This window comes from Theropithecus gelada, chromosome 16, assembly GCF_003255815.1.
Source record: "Theropithecus gelada isolate Dixy chromosome 16, Tgel_1.0, whole genome shotgun sequence".
Taxonomy (NCBI): domain Eukaryota; kingdom Metazoa; phylum Chordata; class Mammalia; order Primates; family Cercopithecidae; genus Theropithecus; species Theropithecus gelada.
Window position 1 is genome coordinate 692,899 of NC_037684.1, and position 23,846 is coordinate 716,744.

Below are 23,846 nucleotides of genomic sequence, written 5' to 3' on the forward strand. Positions count from 1 at the left end.
ATGATTAAATGTTTGTTTTGATTCGGCAGGTTAGAAACACTCTCTTCGTCGAATCTATGAAGGAACATTTTGGAGCCATTGAGGCTTATAGCGAAAAGCTGAATATCCCGTGATAAAAACTAGAAAATAAGCTATCTGTGAAAATGCTTCATGATGTGTGGATTCATCTCCCAGAATTAAACTTTTGTTCTTATACAGCAAATTGGAAACAATTTTTTAGTACAATCTAAGGGGACATTATTGAGCCCATTCATTCCTATAGTGAAAAACAGAATATCCTGCGATAAAAACTGAAAACCAACTATCTGTAAAAATGCTTTGCAATGTGTGCATTCATCTCAAAGTGTTAAACCTCTGTTTTGATTCAGCAGATTGGAAACACTCTTTTTGTAGAATCTACAAAGCAACATTTCAGAGTCCATTGAGGCCTATAGTGAAAAATCAAATATCTCACGATAAAAACTAGAAGCAAGCTATCTGTGAAAATGCTTTGCAATGTGTGGATTTATCTCACTGAGTTAGTCCTTCATTTTGATTCAGCAGATTGGATAAACTCTTTTTGTATGATCTACCAGGGAACATATTGGAGCCCATTGAGGCCTATAGTGAAAAACCAAATGTCCTACAATAAAAACTACAAAGAAACTATGACTAAAAATGCTTTGCAATGTGTGATTTTATCTCACAGAGTTTAACATTTCTTGTCATTCAGCAGGTTGGAAACACTCTTTTTCTACAATCTACAAAGGTACATTTTAGAGCAAATTGAGGCCTATACTGAAAAATCTATTATCTCGTGATAAAAATTAGGAAAAAGCTGTCTGTGAAAACACTTTGTGATGTGTGGATTCATCTCACAAATTTAATCCTTTGTGTTTATTCAGCAGGTTAGGAATACTTTTTTTGTAGAATATATGAAGGGCCATTTCACACCTTTGGAAACCTGTAGTAAAAAAGCAATTACTTCTAAATAAAAAATTTATCTTTGAAAATGCTTTGTGATGTGTGGATTCATTTCACAGAGTAATACGTTTGTTTTTATACCACAGGTTGGAAACACTGTTGTTGTTGAATATATGAAGGGATATTTCAGAGCTAATTGAGGCCTATAGTGAAAAACCAAATATCCCACGATAAAAATTATAAAGAAGCTATCTCTGAAAATATTTTGTGATGTGTGATTTTCATCTCACAAGTTGAACTTTTGTTTTGATTCAGCAGGTTAGAAACTCTTTTTGTAGAATCTACGAGGGGACATTTCATAGCCCATTGAGGCCTACAGTGAACAATCAAATATCCCTTGATAAAAACTAGAAACAACTTATCTGTGAAAATGCTTTGCAATGTGTATATTACAAAGTTAAACCTTTGTTTTGCTTAGCAGGTTGGAACCTCTTTGTTTGTAGAATCTACAGGGGGACATTTTGAGGCCCATGGAGGCCTATAGTGGAAACAAAATATCTTGTGGTAAAAACTAGAAAAAAGCTATTAGTGAAAATGTTTTGAGATGTGTGAATTTATCTCAGAATGTTAAACCTTTGTTTTGATTCAACAGGTTGAAAACATTCTTTTTGTAGAATCTATGAAGGGACATTTTGGAGCCTATTGATGCCTATAGTGAAAAACTGAATACCCCACGATAAAAACTACAAACAACCTATCTGTAAAAATGCTTTGCGATGTGAGGATTCATCTCACAGAGTTGAACCTTTGTCTTGATTCAGCAGGTTTGAAATATTGTTTTTGTAGAATCTATGAGGGGAAATTTCGGAGCAAATTGAGGCCTATAGTATAAAATCTAATATCCTGTGATAAAAGCTAGAAAAAAATCTATCGGTAAAAATGCTTTGCAGTGTGTGGGTTCATCTCACAAAGGTAAATCTTTGTTTTGATTCAGCAAGTTGGAAACGCTTTTCTTTGTAGAATCTGTGAGGGGACATTTCATAGCCCATGGAGGCCTCTAGTGAAAACTGGAATATTCCATGATAGAAACTAAAGAAGCTATATGTGAAAATACTTTGCAATGTGTGGTTTCATCTCACAAAGTTTAAACTTTCTTTTGATTCAGCTAGATTGGAAGCATTCTCTTTGTAGAATATACAAAGGGACCATTTCAGAGTCCATTGAGGCCTATAGTGAAAAACCAAATATCCCATGATTAAAAACTAGAAGCGAGCAATCTGTGAAATAGCTTTGCAATGTGGGGATACATTTCACAGAGTTAAACCTTTGTTTCTACACAAGTTGGAAACACTCTATTTGTAGAATCTAAGATGGAAGATGGAGCAATTCAGAGCCTTTTGAGGCTTATAGTAAAAAATTCAAAATGTTGTGATAAAAATAAAACACAAACTATCTGTAAAAATGCTTTGTGATGTGAGGATTTATCTCATGGTGTTAAACATTTGTTTTGATTCAGCATGTTGTAAAAAAAATTTTGTAGAATCTACCAAGGGATATTTCGGAGCCCATTGAGACCAATCCTGAAAAAATGAATATCCAACTGTAAAAACTAGAAACAAGTTCTCAGTGAAAATGCTTTGCAATGTGTGGATTTGTCTCATAGATTTACACTTTTATTTTGATCCACCCGGTTGGAGACACTTAATTGGTAGAATCTACTAGGGGACATTTCATAGCCCATTGAGGCCTGTGGTGAAAAACTGAATATCCCGCAATAAAAACCTGAAACAAGTGACCTGTGAAAATGCTTTATGACATGTGGATTCATCTCACAGATTTAAACCTTTATTTTGATTTAGCAGATTGGAAAGACTTTTTGTAGAAACCACAAAGGAACATTTTGTAGCCCATTGAAACCTATAGTGAAAAACTGAATATCCTGCCATAAAAACTAGAAACAAGCTATTTGTGAAAATGCTTTGCATTGTATGGATTTATCTCTAATGGTTAAACCTTTGTTTTTATACTGCAGTTTTGAACACTCTTTTAGTAGAATGTAAAGGAAGACGTTTCTGATCCCTTTGAGGCCTATAATGAGAAACGGAATATCCCACAATGAAAACTAGAAACCAGCTATCTATGAAAACGTTTTGTGATGTATAGATTCATCTGACAGAGTTAAACGTTTGTTTTGATTCAATAGTTTAGAAGCACTGTTTTTGTATAGTCTACGAAAGGATATTGTGGAGCCCATTGAGGTCTATAGTGCAAAACCAAATACTTTGCAATAAAAACTAGAAACAAGTTCTCTGTGAAAACGCTTTGTGATGTGTAGATTCATCTCACAGAGTTAAACCTTTGATTATATACAGCAGGTTGAAAACATTTATTTTGTAGAATTTAAGAAGGTACAATTAAGAGACCATTGAAGCCTACAGTGAAAAACCCAATATCCAGTGATAAAAACTAGAAACAAGCTGTGAAAATTCTTTGCAACATATGGATTTATATCGCAGAATTAAACCTTTGTTTTGATTCAGCAGGTTGGAAACAACTCCTTTATTGAATCTACAGATTGGCATTTCAGAGCCCATTGAGGCCCATACTGAAAAAGTGAATATCCTGCAATAAAAACTAGAAACAAGCTATCTGTGAAAATGTTTTGCAAGGTTTGGATTCAACTCACAGAGTTAAACCTTTGTTTTGACTCAACTGGAGGGAAACACTTAATTTTGTAAAATCTACTATGAGATATTTCAGAGCAAATTGAGGACGATAGTAAAAAGTCAAATATCCCTCAATGTAAATCTGAAACAAGCAATCTGTGAAAATAATTTTTGAAGTGTGGATTCCTCTCAAAAAGTTATACCTTTGTTTCGATTCAGCAAGTTGAAAACACTTTTTTTGTGTGTAGTCTATGAAGGGACAAGCTATCTGACAAGCGTTTCAGAGCCCTTTGAGGCATATAGTGAAAAACCAAAAATTCCACAATCAAAACTGGAAACAAACTATCTGTGAAAATGCTTTGCAATGTGTGGATTCATCTCACAAAGATAAATGTTTCGTTTTGATTCAGCAGGTTGGTGACACTATTTTTGTGGAATCTACAAGAAGACATATCTACAAGAGGCCCACTGATGCCTATGGTGAAAAACTGAATATCCCACTTTAAAAACTAGAAACAAGCTATCCGAAAATATGCTTTGTGATGTGTGCATTCCTTTCACATAATTATACCTTTGTTTTGATTCAGAAGATTGAAAACACTGTTGTTATAGAATCTTCGAAGGGACATTTCAGAGTGCAATGAGGCCTATGGTGAAAAACTAAATATCCCACAATAAAAACTAGAAACAAGCTATTTGTGAAAATACTTTGCCATGTGTGGATTTACCTCACAGATTTAAACCTTTATTTTGATTCAGCCAGTTGGAAACACTCTTTTTGTAGAATTTAAAAAGGGATATTTCAAAGCCACTAGATGGCTATACTGAAAAACCGAATATCCCATGATAAAAACTAGAAACAGGATATCTTTGAAAATGCTTTGTGATGTGTGGATTCATCTCACAGAGTTAAAGCTTTGTTTTGATTCAGTAGGTTGGAAATACTCTTTTCATAGGATCTAAAAGGGGAAATTTTGGAGCAAATTGAGGCCTATATTATACAATCAAATATTCTGCAATAAAAATGAAAAGAAAATCTAGCTGTAAAAATGCTTTGTGATGTGTGGTTTTATCTCACAAAGTTAACTATTTTTTTGATTCGGTAAGTTGGGAACACGTTTTTTTGTAGAATCTACAAGGGGACATTTCATAGCCCATGGAGGCCTATTGTGAAAAACTGAATATCCCGTGATAGAAACTAAGGAAGTAAGGAAGTTATATGTGAAAATGCTTTGCAATGTGTGGTTTTATCTCACAGATTTTAACTTTCTTTTGATTCAGCTAGGTTAGAAACACTCTTTATGTAGAATGTACAAAGGAACATTTTAGAGCCAATTGAGGCCTATATTGAAAAACCAAATATCCCATGACAAAAACAAGAAACAAGCTATCTGTGAAATAGCTTTCCAATGTGGGGATATTTCAGAGCCCTTTGAGACTGATATTGAAAAAATGAATATCCTGCAATGAAAACCAGTAACAACCTCTTGAAGCCCATTGAAGCCTCTAGTGAAAAACTGAACATCCTGTGATAAAAAAATAGAAACAAGCTATTAGTGAAAATGCTTTGTGATATGTGAGTTCATCTCACAAAGTTAAACCATTGTTTTGATTCAGCTGGTAGAAGACACTTAATTGGTAGAATCTACTAGGGGACATTTTGTAACCCATTGAGGCATGTGGTGAAAAACTGAATATTCCGTGATAAAAACTAGAAACAAGCTATCTGTGAAAATGCTTTGTGATGTGTGGATTCATCTCACAGAGCTAAACCTTATTCTGATTCACCAGGTTGGAAAGACTCTTTTTGTAGAATACATGAAGAAACATTGCATAGCCCATTGAGGCCTATAATGAAAAACTGAATATCCGATGATACAAACTAGAAACAACCTATTTGTGAAAAAGCTTTGTGATGTGTGGATTTCTTTCACAGAGTTAAATATTTGTTATTATACATCAGGTTGGAAACACATATTTAGTAGAATCTAAGAGGAGTCTTTTTTGAGCCTATTAAGTTCTGTAGTGAAGAACCGAATATCCCATGATTAAAACTAGAAATGGGCTATCTGTAAATGTGTTTGTGATATAAGGATGCATCTCACATAGTTAAATTTTGGTTTTTATTCAGCAGGTTGGAGACACTTATTTTTTACAATCTACTCGGTGATAATTTGGTTCCCATTGACCCCAATAGTGAAAATCCAAATATCCTGTGATAAAATTACAAACAATCCGTGAAAATGCTTTGCAATGTGTGGATTTATCTCAATGAGTTAAATGTTTGTTTTGATTCAGCAGTTTGGAAACACTCTGTGCGATCTGTGGATTCATCTCACAGACTTAAACATTTGTTTCCATTCAGCAGAGTGGAAACAACCTTTTTGTAGAATCTACAAAGGGTCATTTCCAAGTCCATTAAGGACTATAGTGAAAACCTGGATATCCTGAGATAAAAACTAGAAACAAGCTATGTGTGAAAATGCTTTGCAATGTGTAAATTCACTTCATAGAGTTAAACCTTCATTTTAATTCAGAAAGTTGGAAACACTTCTTTTGTAGAAAGGATATTTCGGAGCCATTTGAAGCCTATAGAGAAAACTGAATATCCCACAATAAATATTAGAAGCAAAGTATCTGTGAAAATGCTTTGTGACCTGTGGATTCATCTCACAATATTAAACCTTTCTCCTGATTCAGCAGGTTGGAAACACTCCTTTTGTAGAATCTACAAAGAAATATTTTGGAGCCCATTGAGGCTCAAATATCCTACAATAAAGACTAGAAACTAGCTATCTGTGAAAATGATTGGTGATGTGTGGATTCATTTCACAGAATTAAAACTTTGTTTTGATTCAGCACTTTTGAACCACTTTTTTGTAGCAACTACAAAAGAACATTTCAAAAACCCTTTGACAGAAAGGGTTATAGAGGATTATGGAGAAAAATGGAATATCCCATGATAAAAACTAGAAGCAAGTTATGTGTGAAAATGCTTTGCAATGTGTAAATTCATCTCACAGAGTTAAACCTTTGCATTGATACAGCAAGTACAAAGGAACATTTCAGAGCCCATTGAGTCCTATAGAGAAAAACTTAATATCTCATAATAAAAACTAGAAACAAAATATCTGTGAAAATGCTTTGTGATGTGTGGATTCATTTCACAGAATTAAATCTTTATTTTAATTCAGCAAGTTGAAAACCCTGTTTTTGTAGAATCAAAAAAGGGACATTTCAAAGTCCATTGAGGTCTATAGTGAAAAACTTAATACCTGGCAATAAAAGCTAGAAAAAAGCTATCTGTGAAAATGTTTTGTGATGTGTTCATTCATTTCACAGAATTTAACCTTTGCCTTGATTCAGCAGGTTGGAAACACTCTTTTGTAGAATCTACGAAGAAACATTTCAAAGCCCATATAGGCCTATTCTGAAAAACCAAATATACTGTGATAAAAACTAGAAATTACCTATCTGTGAAAATTCGTTGCAATATATGGATTCATCTTACAGGATTAAACCTCCATTTTGATTCAACACGTTGAAAATACTCTTTTCTAGATCCTATGAAGCGACATTTTGGAGCCCATTGAGGCCTATAGCGAAAAATCTAATATCCCACCATAAAAACTAGAAACAAGCTAATTGAGAAAATCTTTTGCAGTGTGTGAATTCATCTCACAGAGTTAAACCTTTGTTTTGATTCAGCAGGTTGAAAATACTCCTTTTCTAGAATCTATGAAGGGACATTTAAAAGCCCATTGAGGCCGACAGTGGAAAACCAAATATCCCACAATAAAAACTAGAAAGCTCTTTGAGAAAATCCTCTGTGATGCGTGGATTCATCTCACAGAGTTAAACTTTTGTTTTGATTGAGCAGATTGAAAGTATTCTGTTAGTAAAATCTATGAAGCGCAGGTTGGAAACACTCTTTTTGAAGAATCTACAAAGGGACATTTCAGAGCCATTGAGGTCTATAGTGAAAAAAATGAACTTTCCGTGATAAAGACTAGAAGCAAGTATCTGTGAAAATGCTTTGTGATGTGTGTGGTCATCTCACATATTTAAACCTTAATTTTAATTTAACCGGTTGGAATCACTCTTACTGTAGAATCTACAGAGGGACATGTCGAAGCCCATTTATTCCTGTAGAGAAAAATTGAATATCCCATGATAAAAACTAGGAACAAGCTGTCTGTGAAACTGCTTTGTGATGTATGGATTCATCTCACAGAGTTAAAACTTTATCTTGATTCAGCAGGTTGGAAATATTCTTTTTGTAGAATCTGCGAAGCGATATTTCAGAGCCCACTGAGGCCTACAGTGGAAAACCGAATATCCTATGACAAAAACTAGAAACAAGCTATCTGTGAGAATGTTTTTTGATCTGTGCATTCATCTCACAGAGTTAAACTTTGTTTTGGTTCAGCAATTTGGAAACACTCTGTTTCTAGAATCTATAAAGGGATATTTTGGAGCCAACTGAGGCCTGTAGTGAAAAACTAAATGTCCCCAGATAAAAATTAGAGACAAGCTATCTGTGAAAATGCCTTGCAATGTGTGGATTCATCTCACAGAGTTAAACTTTTGTTTTCAATCAGCAGGTTGAAAATACTCTTTGTAGAATCTAAGAAGGCACATTTCAGAGCCAAGTGAGGCCTATACTAAAAAACCAAATATCCCAGGATAAAAACTAGAAACAAGATATATGTGAAAATTCTTTATAATGTGTGGATTCATCTCACAGAATTAACTCTTTTCTTTGATTAAGCAGATTTGAAGCACTCTTATTGTGAATCTACAAAGGCACATCTTGAAGCTCATTGTGGCCTATAGCCAAAAACTGATTATTCTGTGAGAAAAACTAGAAACAAGCTATCAGTAAAAATGCTTTGCAATGTGTGGATTCATTTCACAGAGTTGAACCTTCATTTTGATTCAGTAGGTTGGAACAACTCTTTTTGTAGAACCTATGAAGGAATATTTCAGAGCCTACTGAGGCCTATATTAAAAAACTGAATATCCCGCAATAAAAACCAGAAACAACCTATCTGTAAAAGTGTTTTGCAATGTGTGGAATTATCTCTCACAATTAAAACTTCCTTTTGATTCAGCAGGCTGGAAACACTTTTTGTAGAATCTATGTAGGGACCTTCTGAAGTCTAATGAGGCCTCTAATGAAAAACAGAGTGTCCTGCAATAACAACTAGAGATAATCTATCTATGAAAATGCTTTGCAATGTGTGGATTCATCTCACAGAGTTAAACATTTGATTTTATACAGCAAATTGGAAATTTTTTTTTGAGAAATCTACGATGGGACATTTAGGAGCCCATTGAGGCCTCTACTGAATAACTGAATATCCCACAATAAAACAAGCTATCTGTTAAAATGTTTGCAATATGTGGATTTCTCACAGAGTTAAACCTATATTTTTATTCAGCAGGTTGGAAATGCTCTTTTAGTAGAATCTAATAGAAGACATTTCTGAGATCTTTGTGGCCTATAGTAAAAAAACAAATATTCCCCTATAAAAACTAGGAACAATCTGTGAAAATGCTTTGCAATGTATAGATTCATCTCATAGAGTTAGAATCTTGTTTTTATATAGCAGGTTTGAGACACTCATTTTGTAGGATCTATGAAGGGAAATTTTGGAGCCCATTCAGGCCCATAGTGAAAAACTAACTATCACATGATAAAAACTAGACAAAAACTATCTGTGAAAATGTTTTGAGATGTGTGGATTCATCTCACAGAGGTAAACCTCTGTTTATATTCAGCAGGTTGAAAACTCTCATTTTGTAGAATCTAAGAAGGGACATTTCAGAGCCTTTTGAGGCCTATAGTGAAAAACCAAATATCCCACAATAAAAATTAGAAGCCAGCTATATCTGAAAATGCTTTGCAATATGTAGATTCATCTCACAGAGTTAAACCTTTATTTTTATACAGCATATTGGAACCACTCCTTTAGTAGAATCTGAGAGGGGACAATTCTGTACCCACTGAGGCCTATAGTGAAAAATCGAATATCCCCAATAAAAACTTGAAACAAGCTATCTATGAAAACTCTTTGAGATGTGTGGATTCATCTCAAAGAGTTAAACTTTTGCTTTGATTCAGCAGTTTAGAAACATTCTTTTTATAGAATCTTTGTAGGGCATTTCTGAGCCCAGTGAGGCCTATAGTGAAAAATTGAATATTCCAATATAAAAATTAGAAAAAAAATTATTGTGAAAATGCTTTGTGATATGTGGATTCGACTCACAATGTCAAGCCTTCATTTTGATTCAGCATGTTGGAAAATCTATTTTAGTAAAATCTATGAGGAGACATTTTAAAGCCCATTGAGGCTTATAGTAAAAACAGAATATCCCACAATAAAAACTATATGAAGCTGTCTCTGAAAATGCTTTGCAAGGTGTGATTTCATCTCATAGAGTTAGACCTTTCTTTTGATTCAGCGGGTAGGAAACCCTCCTTTTGTAGAATCTATGAAGGGACATTTTGGAGCCCATTGAGGCTTATAGTGCAAAACAGAATATCCCATGATAAAAACTAGAAACAACCTATCTGTAAAAATGCTTTGTGATGTGTGAATTGATCTCACAGTGTTAAACCTTTGTTTTGATTCAGCAGGTTGGAAACACTCTTTTTGTAGAATCAACAAAGGAACAATTTGGAGCCCATTGAGGTCTATATCACTTGATAAAAACTAGAAACAAGCTATCTGTGAACTAGCTTTGCAATGTGTGAATTTATCTCATACAGTTAAAACTTTTTCTTTTTTTTTTTTTATTCAGCAGGTTGGAAACACACTTTTTGTACAATCTACACGGGGACATTTCGGAGCCCATTGAAGCCTATAGTGAAAAACTGAGTATCTTGCAATGAAAACCAGAAACAAGCTATCTCTGAAAACCTTTGTGATTTGTGGATTTTTCTCACAGAGTTAAACCTATGTTTATATACAGCAGGTTGGAAACACTCTTTTAGTAGAATCTAAAAGAAGACATTTCTAAGCCCTTTGAGGTCTATAGCGAAAAATCAAATATCCCGTGATAAAGCTACAAACAATCTATCTCGAAAAATGATTTGCAACATGTGGATTCATCTCAAATAGTTAAATGTTTGTTCTGATTCAACAGGTTGGAAAGACTCTCTTTGTAGAATCTACAAAGGGACATCTTGGAGCCCATTGAGGCTTATAGTGAAAAGCTGAATGTCCTGTGATAAAAACTAGAAACAAGCTATCTGTGAAAATGCTTTGTGATGTGTGGATTCATCTCACAGAGTTAAACCTTTGTTTTTATACAACAGGTTGGAAACAATTTTTTAGTAGAATCTAAGAGGGGACATTTTTGAGCCCATTCAGTCCTATAGTGAAAAACTGAATATCCCACGATTAAAACTAAAAACAACTATCTGTAAAAATGTTTTGCAATGTGTGGATTCATCTCAAAGTGTTAAACTTTTGTTTTGGGACAGGAACGGTGGCTCACGCTTGTAATCCCAGCACTTTGGGAGGCCGAGGCAGGTGGATCACGAGGTCAGGAGATGGAGACCATCCTAACACAGTGAAACCCCGTCTCTATTAAAAATACAAAAACTTATCTGGGTGTGGTGGCAGGTACCTGTAGTTCCTGCTACTCGGGAGGCTGAGACAGGAGAATGGCGTGAACCCTGGGGGTGAAGCTTGCAGTGAGCCAAGATTGCGCCACTGCACTCCAGCCTGGGAGACAGAGTGAGACTCCGTCTCAAAAAAAAAATTAAAAAATAAAAATAAAAAACTTTTGTTTTGATTCAGCAGGTTGGAAATACTCATTTTGTAGAATCTACAAAGCAACATTTCAGAGCCCATTGAAGCCTATAGTGAAAAATCGAATATCCCATAATAAAAACTAGAAGCAAGCTATCTGTGAAAATGCTTTGCAATGTGTGGATTTATCTCACAGAGTTAAACCTTTGTTTTGATTCAGCAAGTTGGATACACTCTTTTTATACAATCTACTAGGAGATATTTTGGAGCCCATTCTGGCCTATAGTGAAAAACCAAATGTCACACAATAAAAACTACAAAGAAGCTATGTCTAAAAATGCTTTGTGATGTGTGATTTTTGTCTCACAGAGTTTAACCTTTCTTGTGATTCAGCAGGTTGGAAACACTCTTACTACAATCTATTAGGGTACATTTCAGAGCAAACTGTGGACTATACCGAAAAACCAATCATCCCATGATGAAAACTAGAAAAAAGCTATCAGTGAAAATGTTTTGTGATGTGTGGATTTATCTCATAAATTTAAACCTTTGTGTTTATTCAGCAGGTTTGGAACACTTTTTTGTAGACTATATGAAAGGACATTTCACACTTACGGAACCCTATATTTGAAAAGCAAATATTTCATGATAAAAACAATAAAAATTTATCTCTGAGAATGCTTTGCAATGTGTGGATTCATCTCAAAGAGTTAAACCATTGCTTTGATTCAGCAGGTTAGAAACACTCTCTTTGTAGAATCTACAAAGGGATATTTCAGAGCCCATTGAGGCCAGTAGTGAAAAACCGAATATCCCACACTGAAAACTAGAAACAAACTATCTGTTAAAATGCTCTGCGATGTGTGGATTCATCTCACAGAGTTAAACCTTTGTTTCCATTTAGCAGGTTGGAAACAATCTTTTTGTAGAATCTACAAAGGGTCATTTTGAAGCCCATTGAGGCCTATAGTAAAAAACAATATATCTCACGATAAAAACTAGAAACATGCTATCAGTGAAAACGCTTTGCAATGTGTGAATTCATCTCATAGAGTTAAATCTTCATTTTAATTCAGCAGGTTGGAAACACTTTTTTTGTAGAATCAAAGAAGGGATATTTTGGAGCCATTTGAGGTCTATAGTGAAAACCAAATATCACCTAATACTAAAAGCAAGGTATTTGTGAAAATGCTTTGTGATATGTGGATTCATCTCACAGAGGTAAACCTTTATTTTGACTCAACAGGCTGGAAGCACTTTTTTTGTAGAATCTACAAAGGGACATTTCAGAGCCCTTTGAGGTCTATGGTAAATAGCTGAATATTCCCTGATAAAAACTAGAATTAAGCTACCTGTGAAAACGCTTTGCAATGTGTGGATCATCTCTCAGAGTTAAACCTTTGTTTTGGTTCAGCAGATTGGAAACACTCTTTCTGAAGAATCAACAAAGGGACATTTTCAGCCCATGTGCATGAATATTGATACATCGAGTATCCCACGATAGAAACTAGCAACTAACTATTAGTGAAAATGCTTTGCAATATGTGAATTCATCTCACAGATTTAAATATTTATTTTCATTCAGAGGGTTGGGGACACTCTTTTTGTAGAATCTGCAAAAAAGACTTTTCAGAGCCCATTGAGGCTTACAGTGAAAAACCAAATATTTCACAATAAAAACTAAAAACAATCTATCTGTGAACATAATTTGCAATGTGTGGATTCATCTCACAGAATTAAATCTTTGTTTTGATTCAACAGATTGGAAACACTTTTTTTGTAGAAGTTATGAAGGGACATTTTGGAGCTTATTGATGACTATTGAAAAAAAGTATTGAAAAAAACGAATACTTCGTGATAAAAACTAAAAACAATCTATATGTGAAAATGCTTTGTGATGTGTGTATTGATCTCACAGACTTAAACCTTTGTTTTGTTTCAGAAGGTTGGAAACGCTTTTTTTGTAGGATATACAAAGGGACATTTCAAATGCCATAGACAAGTGTAGTGAAACACTGAATATCCTGCAATAAAAACTAGAAACAAGCTGTCTGTGAAAATGCTTTGCAATGTGTGGATTCATCTCCCAGAGTTAAACCTTTGTTTTTATTCAGCAGGTTGGAGACAGTCTTATTCTAAGGGGCATTAAGGAGCCCATTAAGGGAAATTTCAGAGCCCATTGAAAACTATAGTAAAAAAAGAATATTCCATGATAAAAACTAGAAAAATCTATCTGTGAAAATGCTTGGTGATGTGTGAATTCATCTCACAGAGTTAACCCTTCGTTTTGATTCTGCAGGACAAAATCTTTTTTTTTTTTTTTTTTTTTTTTTTTTTTGTAGAATCTACAAAGGGATATTTCAGAGTCCATTGAGGCCTGTAGTAAAAAACCGATTATCTTGCGATAAAAACTAGAAACAAGCTATCTGTGAAAATGTTTTAGGATTGGTCATTTCAAGTCACAGAGTTAAATTTTTGTTTTGATTCAGCAGGTTGAAAACACACTTTTGTAGAAACTATGAGGGGACATTTCAGAGCATATCGAAGTCTATAGTGAATAATGAAATATCCCACGATAAAAACCAGAAACAAGCTGTCTATAAAAATGCTTTGCAATGTGTGGATTCGTCTCAGAAATTTAAACTTTTGTTTTGATTCAGCAGGTTGGAAACATTCTTTTGGTACAATCTACAGAGGGACATTTCAGAGCCTGTTGAGGTCTATATTCGTAAAACCAAATATTCCACGATAAAAACTGGAAACAAGCTAACTATGAAAACCCTTGGTGATGTGTGGATTCAACTCACAGAGTTAAACCTTGATTTTGATTCAGCAGGATGCAAACACTCTTTTAGTAAAATCTACAAAGGGGAGGTTGGAAACACTCTTTTTATGAAATCTACAAAGATACATTTTGGAGCCCATTGAGACCTACAGTGAAAAACTGAATATCCCACAATTAAAACTAGAAAGAAGTTATCTGTGAAAATGCCTGGTAATGTGAGGATTCATTTGACAGAGTTAAATCTTTGTTTTTATTCAGCAGATTGGAAGAACTCTTTTTGTAGAATCTGAGAAGGGACATTTTGGAGCCCATTGAGGCCTACAGTGGAAAACTAAATATCCAGTGATAAAAACTAGAAACAAGTTATATGTTAAAACGTTTTGTGATGTGTGGATTCATCTCAGAGTTAAACCTGTGTTTTGTTTCAGCATATTGGAAACACTCCTTTGGTAGAATCTTCAAAGAGACATTTTAGAGCCCATTGAGGCCTACAGTGGAAAACCAAATATCCCACGATAAAAACTAGAAACAAGCTGTCAGTGAAAACGATTTCTAATGTGTTTATTCATTTTACAGAGTTAAACCTTTGCTTTGATTCAGCAGGTTAAAAACACTCTTTTGTAGAATCTACGAAATGATACTTCTAAGCCATTGAGGCCTATACTGAAAAATTGAATTATCTCATGATAAAAAGTAGAAATGAGGAGCAAGATGGCCGAATAGGAACAGCTCCAGTCTCCAACTCCCAGCGCCAGCGACACAGAAGACCGGTGATTTCTGCATTTTCAACTGAGGTACTGGGTTCATCTCACTGGGGAGTGCTGGAGGATCGGTGCTGGTCAGCTGCTGCAGCCCGACCAGCGAGAGCTGAAGCAGGGCGAGGCATCGCCTCACCTGGGAAGCACAAGGGGGAAGGGAATCCCTTTTCCTAGCCAGGGGAACTGAGACACACAACACCTGGAAAATCGGGTAACTCCCACCCCAATATTGCGCTTTAAGCAAACAGGCACACCAGGAGATCATATCCCACACCTGGCCGGGAGGGTCCCACGCCCACGGAGCCTCCCTCATTGCTAGCACAGCAGTTGGTGATCTACCGGCAAGGCAGCAGCGAGGCTGGGGGAGGGGCGCCCGCCATTGCTGAGGCTTAAGTAGGTAAACAAAGCTGCTGGGAAGCTCCAACTGGGTGGAGCTCACAGCAGCTCAAGGAAACCTGCCTGTCTCTGTAGACTCCACCTCTGGGGACAGGGCACAGCTACACAACAACAACAACAACAACAACAAAGCAGCAGAAACCTCTGCAGACGCAAACGACTCTGTCTCACAGCTTTGAAGAGAGCAGTGGATCTCCCAACACGGAGGTTGAGATCTGAGAACGGACAGACTGCCTGCTCAAGTGGGTCCCTGACCCCTGAGTAGCCTAACTGGGAGACATCCCCCACTAGGGGCAGTCTGACACCCCACACCTCACAGGGTGGAGTACACCCCTGAGAGGAAGCTTCCAAAGCAAGAATCAGACAGGTACACTCGCTGTTCAGAAATATTCTATCTTCTGCAGCCTCTGCTGCTGATACCCAGGCAAACAGGGTCTGGAGTGGACCTCAAGCAATCTCCAACAGACCTACAGCTGAGGGTCCTGACTGTTAGAAGGAAAACTATCAAACAGGAAGGACACCTACACCAAAACCCCATCAGTACATCACCATCATCAAAGACCAGAGGCAGATAAAACCACAAAGATGGGGAAAAAGCAGGGCAGAAAAGCTGGAAATTCAAAAAATAAGAGCGCATCTCCACCGGCAAAGGAGCGCAGCTCATCGCCAGCAACGGATCAAAGCTGGACGGAGAATGACTTTGACGAGATGAGAGAAGAAGGCTTCAGTCCATCAAATTTCTCAGAGCTAAAGGAGGAATTACGTACCCAGCGCAAAGAAACTAAAAATCTTGAAAAAAAAGTGGAAGAATTGACGGCTAGACTAATTAATGCAGAGAAGGTCATAAACGAAATGAAAGAGATGAAAACCATGACACGAGAAATACGTGACAAATGCACAAGCTTCAGTAACCGACTCGATCAACTGGAAGAAAGAGTATCAGCAATTGAGGATCAAATGAATGAAATGAAGCGAGAAGAGAAACCAAAAGAAAAAAGAAGAAAAAGAAATGAACAAAGCCTGCAAGAAGTATGGGATTATGTAAAAAGACCAAATCTACGTCTGATTGGGGTGCCTGAAAGTGAGGGGGAAAATGGAATCAAGTTGGAAAACACTCTTCAGGATATCATCCAGGAGAACTTCCCCAACCTAGTAGGGCAGGCCAACATTCAAATCCAGGAAATACAGAGAACGCCACAAAGATACTCCTCGAGAAGAGCAACTCCAAGACACATAATTGCCAGATTCACCAAAGTCGAAATGAAGGAAAAAATCTTAAGGGCAGCCAGAGAGAAAGGTCGGGTTACCCACAAAGGGAAGCCCATCAGACTCACAGCAGATCTCTCGGCAGAAACTCTCCAAGCCAGAAGAGAGTGGGGGCCAATATTCAACATTCTTAAAGAAAGGAATTTTAAACCCAGAATTTCATATCCAGCCAAACTAAGTTTCATAAGTGAAGGAGAAATAAAATCCTTTACAGATAAGCAAATGCTTAGAGATTTTGTCACCACTAGGCCTGCCTTACAAGAGACCCTGAAGGAAGCACTCAACATGGAAAGGAACAACCGGTACCAGCCATTGCAAAAACATGCCAAAATGTAAAGACCATCGAGGCTAGGAAGAAACTGCATCAACTAACGAACAAAATAACCAGTTAATATCATAATGGCAGGATCAAGTTCACACATAACAATCTTAACCTTAAATGTAAATGGACTAAATGCTCCAATTAAAAGACACAGACTGGCAAACTGGATAAAGAGTCAAGACCCATCAGTCTGCTGTATTCAGGAGACCCATCTCACACGCAGAGACATACATAGGCTCAAAATAAAGGGATGGAGGAAGATTTACCAAGCAAATGGAGAACAAAAAAAAGCAGGGGTTGCAATCCTAGTCTCTGATAAAACAGACTTTAAACCATCAAAGATCAAAAGAGACAAAGAAGGCCATTACATAATGGTAAAGGGATCAATTCAACAGGAAGAGCTAACTATCCTAAATATATATGCACCCAATACAGGAGCACCCAGATTCATAAAGCAAGTCCTTAGAGACTTACAAAGAGACTTAGACTCCCATACAATAATAATGGGAGACTTCAACACTCCACTGTCAACATTAGACAGATCAACAAGACAGAAAGTTAACAAGGATATCCAGGAATTGAACTCATCTCTGCAGCAAGCAGACCTAATAGACATCTATAGAACTCTCCACCCCAAATCAACAGAATATACATTCTTCTCAGCACCACATCGTACTTACTCCAAAATTGACCATATAATTGGAAGTAAAGCACTCCTCAGCAAATGTACAAGAACAGAAATTATAACAAACTGTCTCTCAGACCACAGTGCAATCAAACTAGAACTCAGGACTAAGAAACTCAATCAAAAACGCTCAACTACATGGAAACTGAACAACCTGCTCCTGAATGACTACTGGGTACATAACGAAATGCAGGCAGAAATAAACATGTTCTTTGAAACCAATGAGAACAAAGATACAACATACCAGAATCTCTGGGACACATTTAAAGCAGTGTGTAGAGGGAAATTTATAGCACTAAATGCCCACAAGAGAAAGCAGGAAAGATCTAAAATTGACACTCTAACATCGCAATTAAAAGAACTAGAGAAGCAAGAGCAAACACATTCCAAAGCTAGCAGAAGGCAAGAAATAACTAAGATCAGAGCAGAACTGAAGGAGATAGAGACACAAAAAACCCTCCAAAAAATCAATGAATCCAGGAGTTGGTTTTTTGAAAAGATCAACAAAATTGACAGACCACTAGCAAGACTAATAAAGAAGAAAAGAGAGAAGAATCAAATTGACGCAATTAAAAATGATAAAGGGGATATCACCACCGACCCCACAGAAATACAAACTACCATCAGAGAATACTATAAACACCTCTACGCAAATAAACTGGAAAACCTAGAAGAAATGGATAATTTCCTGGACACTTACACTCTTCCAAGACTAAACCAGGAAGAAGTTGAATCCCTGAATAGACCAATAGTAGGCTCTGAAATTGAGGCAATAATTAATAGCCTACCAACCAAAAAAAGTCCAGGACCAGATGGATTCACAGCTGAATTCTAACAGAGGTATAAGGAGGAGTTGGTACCATTCCTTCTGAAACTATTCCAATCAATAGAAAAAGAGGGAATCCTCCCTAACTCATTTTATGAGGCCAACATCATCCTGATACCAAAGCCTGGCAGAGACACAACAAAAAAAGAGAATTTTAGACCAATATCCCTGATGAACATCGATGCAAAAATCCTCAATAAAATACTGGCAAACCGGATTCAACAACACATCAAAAAGCTTATCCACCATGATCAAGTGGGCTTCATCCCTGGGATGCAAGGCTGGTTCAACATTCGCAAATCAATAAACATAATCCAGCATATAAACAGAACCAAAGACAAGAACCACATGATTATCTCAATAGATGCAGAAAAGGCCTTTGACAAAATTCAACAGCGCTTCATGCTAAAAACGCTCAATAAATTCGGTATTGATGGAACGTACCTCAAAATCATAAGAGCTATTTATGACAAACCCACAGCCAATATCATACTGAATGGGCAAAAACTGGAAAAATTCCCTTTGAAAACTGGCACAAGACAGGGATGCCCTCTTTCACCACTCCTATTCAACATAGTGTTGGAAGTTCTGGCTAGGGCAATTAGGCAAGAGAAAGAAATCAGGGGTATTCAGTTAGGAAAAGAAGAAGTCAAATTGTCCCTGTTTGCAGATGACATGATTGTATATTTAGAAAACCCCATTGTCTCAGCCCAAAATCTCCTTAAGCTGATAAGCAACTTCAGCAAAGTCTCAGGATACAAAATTAATGTGCAAAAATCACAAGCATTCTTATACACCAATAACAGACAAACACAGAGCCAAATCATGAATGAACTTCCATTCACAATTGCTTCAAAGAGAATAAAATACCTAGGAATCCAACTTACAAGGGATGTAAAGGACCTCTTCAAGGAGAACTACAAACCACTGCTCAGCGAAATAAAAGAGGACACAAACAAATGGAAGAACATACCATGCTCATGGATAGGAAGAATCAATATCGTGAAAATGGCCATACTGCCCAAGGTAATTTATAGATTCAATGCCATCCCCATCAAGCTACCAATGAGTTTCTTCACAGAATTGGAAAAAACTGCTTTAAAGTTCATATGGAACCAAAAAAGAGCCCGCATCTCCAAGACAATCCTAAGTCAAAAGAACAAAGCTGGAGGCATCACGCTACCTGACTTCAAACTATACTACAAGGCTACAGTAACCAAAACAGCATGGTACTGGTACCAAAACAGAGATATAGACCAATGGAACAGAACAGAGTCCTCAGAAATAATACCACACATCTACAGCCATCTGATCTTTGACAAACCTGAGAAAAACAAGAAATGGGGAAAGGATTCCCTATTTAATAAATGGTGCTGGGAAAATTGGCTAGCCATAAGTAGAAAGCTGAAACTGGATCCTTTCCTTACTCCTTATACGAAAATTAATTCAAGATGGATTAGAGACTTAAATGTTAGACCTAATACCATAAAAATCCTAGAGGAAAATCTAGGTAGTACCATTCAGGACATAGGCATGGGCAAAGACTTCATGTCTAAAACACCAAAAGCAACGGCAGCAAAAGCCAAAATTGACAAATGGGATCTCATTAAACTAAAGAGCTTCTGCACAGCAAAAGAAACTACCATCAGAGTGAACAGGCAACCTACAGAATGGGAGAAAATTTTTGCAATCTACTCATCTGACAAAGGGCTAATATCCAGAACCTACAAAGAACTCCAACAAATTTACAAGAAAAAAACAAACAACCCCATCAAAAAGTGGGCAAAGGATATGAATAGACATTTCTCAAAAGAAGACATTCATACAGCCAACAAACACATGAAAAAATGCTCATCATCACTGGCCATCAGAGAAATGCAAATCAAAACCACAATGAGATACCATCTCACACCAGTTAGAATGGCGATCATTCAAAAGTCAGGAAACAACAGGTGCTGGAGAGGATGTGGAGAAATAGGAACACTTTTACACTGTTGGTGGGATTGTAAACTAGTTCAACCATTATGGAAAACAGTATGGCGATTCCTCAAGGATCTAGAACTAGATGTACCATATGACCCAGCCATCCCATTACTGGGGATATACCCAAAGGATTATAAATTATGCTGCTATAAAGACACATGCACACGTATGTTTATTGCAGCACTATTCACAATAGCAAAGACTTGGAATCAACCCAAATGTCCATCAGTGACAGATTGGATTAAGAAAATGTGGCACATATACACCATGGAATACTATGCAGCCATAAAAAAGGATGAGTTTGCGTCCTTTGTAGGGACATGGATGCAGCTGGAAACCATCATTCTTAGCAAACTATCACAAGAACAGAAAACCGAACACCGCATGTTCTCACTCATAGGTGGGAACTGAACAATAAGATCACTTGGACTCAGGAAGGGGAACATCACACACCGGGGCCTATCATGGGGAGGGGGGAGGGGGGAGGGATTGCATTGGGAGTTATACCTGATGTAAATGACGAGTTGATGGGTGCAGCAGACCAACATGGCACAAGTATACATATGTAACAAACCTGCACGTTATGCACATGTACCCTACAACTTAAAGTATAATAATAATAAATAAATTTAAAAAAATAAAAAAATAAAATAAAAAATAAAAAAATAAAAAATAAAAAAAAAAAAGTAGAAACTAGTTATCTGTGAAAATGCTTTCTGATGTAAGGATTCATCTCAGAGAGTTAAACCTTTGTATTGATTCAGCAGGCTGGAAACATTCTTTTTGTAAAATCTATGAAGGGACATTTTGGAGGCTATTGAGGCCTATAGTGAAAGACCGAATATCTCCTGATTAAAACTAGAAACAAGCTATCCGTGAAAATACTTTGCAATGTTTGGATTTAATTTAGAGTTATTTGGTTTCAGTAGGTTGGAAATACTCTTTCTGTAAAATCTACGGGGGGACATTTCAGAGACCATTGAGGCCTACAGTGAAAAACCCAACATCCCACTATAAAAACTAGAAACAAGCTATCTGTGAAAATGCTTTGCCTTGCCATGTGTTCATTCATTTCACAAAGTCAAACCCTTGTTTTGATTCAACAGGTTGGTAACACTTTTTTCTAGAATCTACAATGGGACATTTTGTAGCCCATTGATGTCTATAGTGAAAAACCAAATATCCCGCAATAAATGCTAGAAACTAGCTATTTGTGAAAATGCTTCAGGATATGTATGCAAACACAGCCATGTTTCCTAAAGGGAATAGCACAAAGATAATCTGACCCAGATGACCCATACCCATCCTCAGTCTTAGACCTTGGTGGGTCTGAGCCTCTTCCCAGCTCCAGCTACCTCTGATGGGTCTTCAGGACTTGCTTGTCCTAGCAGAACTGATACTCCTGCTGAGTTCCTCCATTTGAATGAGGAAATGTCTGGAGAGAGGAGAAAGCTGGAACAGAGCCTTCCCTGTGGTTTCCAGTGACTCAGAGAAGTTTTCCCAAAAGTCTTATGGTAGAAGATAGAGAAAGTGGGATGTTCAGGGCCAGACCTTAGGAGAATCCTCTACCCCAACTCAGTGAAGCCCTAATCTTGTGCTACTTTCCCTTGTAACGCTGGGAGAATCAGATTCATCAAAAATTTTCACCTTTCCTCTACTGAATTTCGGTTCCCTTTCCAATGGTTCCAACATGCCCAGTAAAGTGAGCTGTTCCATCTGTACAACCTGGGGTGGTGCGGAGAAGGGGAAAGAGACCAGCTCCCTCTCCCACTTCCCAGTGAGGCCTATGAAGAGGCAACTAGACTCTTTCTACCAAGTGGATGACCTCAGGCCTAGAGTTGGAGTTAGCAGACCACTGTGTGGAAGCCACAGCCCTCAGCAGAGATAGGAACAGTGGAAAACAAATTTGTGACTATAGGACCTGCTTCTTTTTATTTTTATTTTTTTATTTTTATTTTTTATTTTTATTTTTATTTTTTTTTTTTGAGATGGAGTCTTGCTCTTTTGCCCAGGCTGCAGTGCAATAACATGATCTTGGCTCACTGCAACCTCAACCTGTGATCAAATGAATCTCGTGCCTCAGCTTCCCAAGTAGCTGAGATCACATGCACGTGCCACCATGCCTGGCTAATTTTTGTATTTTTAGTAGAGATGGGGTTTCACCATGTTGGCCATGCTGGTCTCAAACTCTTAGCCTCAAGTGATCCACTGCCTCAGCCTCCCAAAGTGTTGGGAATACATACAGGACGTGCTTCTAAGTGGATGACTCAAGGTATACATAAAACCAAGCTTTCTATTTATACCTGTGTTAGAAGAAGCTGACCTCAGAAAGGCAGGTAATACTTGGGTGAGAAAAGGCAAAACATAGCTAAGGAGCAACCAGGAGGCCAGGTTGGCTGGAGTACAGGTCTAGTTAGAAGAGACAGTCATGGATGGGGCTATTCTGGGCAAAGCCCTGGAGGTCTAGCTGAGAAAGTGAAATTCTCTGCCTATAGCCCCAGTATATTAGGTGGTTGTTACCCAAGTACAAAACCACAGCTATATTCTCAGCTTGGATTTCAGAAAATAATACATTTTTAAATCATCTGCAAGAGTCTAAGACAAAGGTTTATCTTTGGCCCCAATTATGTAATTTCAAAAGCACGAATATTTTTGTACCTGTCTGGTTCTTGGTTGTGCACATCAGAAGCCACCTGCAGTTTACCTAAACAGAAAGGGAGTAAGTATGTTGGAAGAATGTTGGTGGGTCACAGAATGGGTGGGGAAGCTTGGCTACCAGCCCCAAGAAACAGGCAGAAACCCATGGAAGTGAGTCAGCAGGAAGCCCAGTCAAAGATGTGACACAGGAACATCATCCACAGACACAGCCACTGTTGTGGATGCTCTCTAAGGGCTCCTGTGACTTGGCATCATCATGCCCCCAATAACCATTATTCCCGGCTAGAACGGCCCACTGGTGAGCCAGGAGATAGGGACATGGAACATCCGGCCTTTTCCAGCTCCCACAGGCAGAGAACCTCCTATTAAGACCTTCCAAAAGTGGAATTCCTATGAAATAGGGCAGAGATCTAAGTGTTGCATAGCCCCCCATACAGCAAATGTTCATAATTCAGAAATACTTTTTAAAGACTAATTTTTCTATTTTTTTCTAGTTTTAGCTCAAAGACAAGGTAGGTTTTTAAAGGATGTACTTAAGAACCAGTCTATTCTACTTTTCAAATACAGCATTTTGGAATGACTGTATAGGAGAATGGGTTAAATATACGGCCTGGACTCAGACCAGACCTGGGTTTGAAGCCCAGCTTTACCATTTTCTAGCAGTGTTGCCCTGGGCAAGCAAATTAACCTCTCTGAGCCCATGCTCTTCTGTAAAATGGGGTCATCATAGTACCTACCTCACAGCTTTGAACTTTGAGGTTTAAGTGAGATAACGCATGTCAAGATCCTACCAGTGCTTGGCACCAGGGAAACACTCCATAAATATCAGCTATTG